Here is a 6125-nt window from a genome sequence, read left to right on the forward strand (position 1 = left end):
TGGTTGATCTCTCCCCCTTACCCCCACCCTCCTCTTCCCTCCCTCTGAGGTTTGAGCATCTGATCGATGCTTCTCTGTCTCTGGATCTGTTTTTGTTCATCAGTTTATGTTGTTCATTATATTCCACAAATGAGTGAGATCATGTGATATTTATCTTTCTCTGACTGGCTTATTTCGCTTAGCATAATGCAGTAGATTTTGTAATTTGAAAGGAATACTAGTTTCCTAAGAATTAATATATGTTGTCCTGCCTGAAGATGGAGCTTTTGAATGAAAACTTCTCAAGTTTCAGACTCTCGCACCTGCAAGATTTTGAAATGCAGCAGTTGTTGGGGCCTTTGAGAACTTTTCTTGTGTTTGTTGTGTGTAAGCTCACAGAGAGGGCCCTTATCTACCTCCTCTCTTGCTGGTTGTCTTACATCCTTCTTAGCTTTCACAAAGCGTGATCATAATTACATTCTAAAGCGAAGGATGAAGTCACCTGAATCAGCATCCAACTAACTGCAAGGGCGATGGTAAGATGGCACTGTTCCTGGAGCTTCCTTAATTCTGGTTCGGCAGCATTTAACTCCCTGGCCTCCTGCCGCTGTCAGTGCCACAGGCTGCTTGAATGCTGTGCAAAAGCATTACAGCATTACTGTTTTATTTGTTGTAAATTTGCTGGTTATTAATTTCACAGTGTGACCTCCTATTCCATTAGTTGGCAGATTTCTCTGTAGCCTTCAACAAAGCTAAAGATTTCCATCAAGCTATGTTCTATTTCTCTATCCTTTCTGGCCATTTTCCATAACATGTAAGATTCACTGTTTCTTTAACCATCCTTGTTACCCTTTCTCTGAGATTCATGTTAGATAAGTATCCGTCTTACTTAGAAATGTAATGTTTTTATTTTAATAAAGGTTTGCATTTTCTCAACCCCTTTTTTTTATTTTCTCACAAATCTCAAGAGAAACAGCTTTTTGTTGCAGATTGTATATAGCAAATAGTTTTCATGTTGAGTACTCTGGTATTTTTCCTCTTCACACAAAGTGGAGGACAGGGAATGGCCTCCATTACACTAAGAATGGAAAGACAGTTGCTGTGTAAATTCACCGCCTCAGGGTCATTGCAACTTCCTCCGTCTTTCTCTTGAAGTCATGACCATCCCATATCTGGACTGGATCGTAAAACTTAGAAGCTGTACCTGACTATCTTCCAAAAGGGCCATCTCTGTTCCAGCTAGGAGCACCGAGGCAGCGGCCCAATTCTGAAAAAGCATACCACTGCAAGAGGATTTTCAAAAGCCCAACTGCATCACCTTTAGCTCTCCACACTCTGTCTAGGAGGGCTATATGGGGCTTTGTATGAGAGCCATTACATAAGAATGGTGAAAACCAGAAAGCAGATAAAAGATTGTGGGAAAGAATGAGAACAGTGTTTCCAAATCAGATATGCAAAATATTAAATAGGAGGGTCAAGGCAGCACTTTATCAAGATAGAGAAAGCCTTTAGTTTGGGAATGTCCTGGCAATTAAAACAGAATTGAGGAGGGAAGGTTGAAGACCAAAGGGTAACTGAGGGACCAAGTTGCTACAGAGCCTGAGTGGACCCCTGGGACTTCTTTCTGGAAGAGCCTACCTTTGCCCCAATAGCTTCCTCTGAGACTTCTTGGAACTCTGCACTCTGGAGCTTTATATATAACAGATAGCAGTGCATTTTACATATTAAAATACTTCTCTCAGCCATTCTTATTTTACAAATTAAAATAAGCACATGCCACATACTACATGTACATAAATGCTATCAATATTGAAAAAAGCAGGCAAAATAATACAGGGTAGGGCAAAAGTAGGTGTATAGTTGTGAGTACATGAAGCACAGTTTATTATTGTTTTATTTATAAATTATTGTATTATTTTCCATATGAGTCACTGTAAACCTACATTCTCCCTACCCTCTATGAAGGAGGTAGCAGTGTGCCTGATACAACGCATGTATTTCAAAGAGTAGATCAGCAGTCATCTTCTTTTTAAAAAAAAATATCTTTATTTATGACATTTTTTATTGATTTTTTTTTACAGAGAGGAAGGGAGAGGGATAGAGAGCTAGAAACATCAATGAGAGAGAAACACCGATCAGCTGCCTCCTGCACACGTCCCACCGGGGATGTGCCCGCAACCAAGGTACATGCCCTTGACCGGAATCGAACCTGGGACCCCTCAGTCCGCAGGCCGACGCTCTATCCACTGAGCCAAACCGGCGCTGTCAGTAGTCGTCTTCTTGTAAAAGGTTTGCATATAAGTGGTTTTGAGTTTCCAAACTCACTTTATCTCTTATTTCTGTTGTTCGCACCACATTCTAGATCTGGGTTACTATTTTATCCCCGTGTTTATGAAGTCGGACGGGAGGGGAGGGGGCCTGGGAAGAAAGGCAGGAAAAAGTGGCACCTAAAGCAATAAAAATAGCACCCGTTCTCCGCATGAGGGTGCCCCACCCTCCCCTCTGCTTTGCACTAGATGATCCCTGAGGACTTTATTCCAAGCAGCGTACTTTTATATGGAGCAAAGAGAAATGGCACAAATATGCCATCTTCTTTCCCAGACTTACCATGAAAACAACTTAGTAAAGATGGCTCTAAGCAGTGCCTTCAGATTCCCAGGGTTTCTGTTGGAAACAAATGAAAACGAATAGAGACATTGCTAAGCTCCTGTCACATTAGGATTATTCTCAAATTGACTGATGGACTATAAATAATAAGCAACTATTAGGAATGCCTCATTAAATTGGGGACAGTGGGGTTCTGTAGGGGTAGGGCTGAGACCGGTGCTAAATGGAATGTTCAAATGAATGCCCTGATGGAAAGAGTAAATAGCTGTGAGCATACCAAAATAGAACTTCAAGCACAATGCAAGATCTTAGGTGCAAACATTTAAATGGAATGAGATTTAATTTAGATAAATCTATAATAACTTGCTCATGGGAAAGTAATTCCTATCTGAGTAATAACAAGCAAAATTCTCCTAAGAGAACAGGGAAATGGTTCATCTTTTCAGAGCATTAACAGTGAACAAATCATTAGGAAAATATTTTAAAACCAAGTCTCCCATTTTTTCATTGATATATAACTTTTTACTTCCAAAGTATTGTTTTTTTATGCTCATCAAATAAATTACTGCCTCGGTACCCCCATCTATGACTTCAAACCATGTGCTCAATAGCTCCAGCTTTATTTGATGCCTGCAGTCCAGAAACAAGTGATCCCAGAGGTTGATAAGATCAACTCTTTCCAAAGTCCAAACAAACTCATTGTGCTTAAGGCCTTCCACTTCAAAACAGAAAGGAAGAGCAGTAAACTGGTTCCAAACGAGAGGAGCCTGTTTTCAGCTCTGATGGCATCAAAGGCTGTAAACTGGGGAGCAGTCGTTGTGGGTGCTTAATATTCAAATACACACAGTTCACAAAAGATGCTCAATAGCTGGTAGGCAGTCAAATCGAAATTAAGAAAATCCGATCTCATAATTTTGACAAGAAATAAAAATGAAACTGCAGCAGCATGCCACGAAGATATGTGCCCACACGCCCATTGCATTCCTCCTGTACAGAGAGCCATTTCCCCGTGGGGATGCCAGCCCAGCCCCAGTGTCTGCTCAGGGTGGAGACACAAACTTGAAGATGCACTAACGTGAGCAGGAGCTAAAACTGGCAGCCAACTTATCAATAAACTTAGCATATCCTTAAGAATGATTCGCTGGCCAAATTTCAGGTTGTTTTACTTTGTAGTATACACAATCATGAATACCAATAGGATCTTTTTTTATGCTTTCTTTCCTTTCCATGCATTAAATAAAAACCCATTAAGTATTACCATTGTATGACTAAGTGGAAAACTGTCCAGAATAGGGCAGAGCCAGGGTTCCAGGGAGCCATTCTGAGGCCTGCAGAAGGGGGAGCAGGCGCTCCGGGGCAGAGAGTGTCAGTCAGGGATGAATCCAGAGTGAGTCGTCGTGGAACAAGATGGAACCATTTCCAGTTGCAGTTGCTTCAAGTTTAAATTTTTCATTCTCGGTAAAAAAATGTAGATAATTAAAAATTCATAATACTTATATTTCTACAAAGTGCACTTATATACACTAATAATAAGTAATTATTTTTATCCAGTGTTAAAATGGATAAAAATGTTGAGGTTAAAACATATCATTTGAAGTTTTTATGAAAAACACGATACTGACAATTAGTAACTGTCCATAGAACTCTCCAATGCAAGCCCTCTTTCTGATGTCAGTGAAGAAAATTTACTGTCATCCAATTTCTCAGAATGTTCCTTGGCAACAAATGACTTTGATTTTAAGGAGTTGACTATGGTATAATAGTGGCATTGTTTCGGATGACTTTGGCTCACTGCACTGAAACAGGACTCTGGACAATTTTCATTGATCCAGTTCAGCCCAAATTCTTGGTATCTCAAGTGTCATTGATCATTATTCCTGGATAATGCTCTTGGATATCAAGCCATTGGAATGTCCGGATTAAGCTTTTCCATTCAAAGAGTTCAAAATTTACTAAAACCATTACGAAATTGTGCAGATGCCTCTAAGTTAGAAGGAAAAGGGACTCTTACAGAAAAATGCTGACATGAGAGGTTTTCTAAAGTTACTTTCTTCTCTAGATTTTTTTGCACTGTCAGAAGTATACTCTGCTGTGGATATACGTGGTATTTATTTCAAGGTACATATTTTGGCATGGCTGCTTGCTTGTTTGGGGGGACACTTATACACCTGTATGTAATAGTCATTAGGTGCCATTCTCTCTCAGGCACCACTTGAGGATGGCCCCACAAGTTGAATGAGGCACAGCATAACCTGCCTGGGCTGTATCTTCACCCCATGGAGAATAGACACCTCAGGTGGGAGGAAACAGAAGCCTTAAAAGAAATATAAATGACTGGACCTAAGCATCCACGGGCTGCAAGCTCCTCGTCGTTAAGTTTTTCTCACCTGTTTGTAAGTTCAATCATTCAAAATGGTTTGCAGTGTGGGGCTCACCTATGAATGCATTTACTTACGTATCCTTAACATTAAGTTCCCTCTACTTTTTAAAAGAATCATATGACACGAGACCCTTTGATGATACTTGAAGCTAATTTAAAAAGAGAGAGAATGCTGTAATAAGGTCATCAGATAATATATGAAAACAGCTCTCCCACAATATGAAAATGCAAATTTCAAGATATGTTCCAAAGAAAACCACATTAGGAAGTAATGGATTAGAGTGTGGGCAGGGCTGATACAATTCATATCTACTGTGTACACACAGGAAATACAGCTATAGGGTTAAGCATATCTCCTCAATGTGTTGTGATCTCCTTCACACTGAACAGATAGATAGACCTGTACAGCCCGATCAGTTTCTGAATGTCAAAGTCACAAAAAATAGTTCCGATCTGGCACATAAATATGATAATGGACATAATTGGAAGGCATGTATTTCTGAAGCCTAAGAAATCTGGTTGAGGATGTTAAAAATCATATGTAGCTCCTAAGTGTTTGATATTAAATTCAGGAGTACATATGAAAAAAAAATTTAAAAACACAAATCAGAACTATTGCTCCATACCACTATGATGAACAAGATACATATTCCTAAATCTAAGTTAAGTTGCTTTCTTAAATGAGTGAAAAAAGGATTGCTTCATGCAAATCTGGATCATGAGTCTTACACAAGAGTGACTGACTACATCGTGGACTTGGTAGATGGTGTTTCCCCAGAGAACAAAATATTTGTACTCTCAAGGACACTATCTCTGCAGTGTCCTTCAATGTGATGGGGGATTTTTTTAATGCTCCCTCTGAACTTCCTGAGTATAGCCCCATAGCCCTATTTCTTTAACCTCATTCCCTGTCGGATTATGAGAGGCCCAGACAGGTCTGACGAAGTCATAAAATCAAACAGTCAGAATGTATTGCATCACAGATATTTCTTTATATATTGCAGACATTTGAAGGTTATTAACAAAGATGATCATATCAGAGTCAGGCCCTCAATAAATAAATATTCACTTTTTCCCACCCTCTTTCACTCAGTTTCTCTCTCTCTCTCTCTCTCTCTCTCTCTCTCTCTCTCTCTCTCTCTCTCTGTAGTTCCCCTTT

This window comes from Myotis davidii, unplaced genomic scaffold (assembly GCF_000327345.1).
Source record: "Myotis davidii unplaced genomic scaffold, ASM32734v1 scaffold46, whole genome shotgun sequence".
NCBI lineage: Eukaryota > Metazoa > Chordata > Mammalia > Chiroptera > Vespertilionidae > Myotis > Myotis davidii.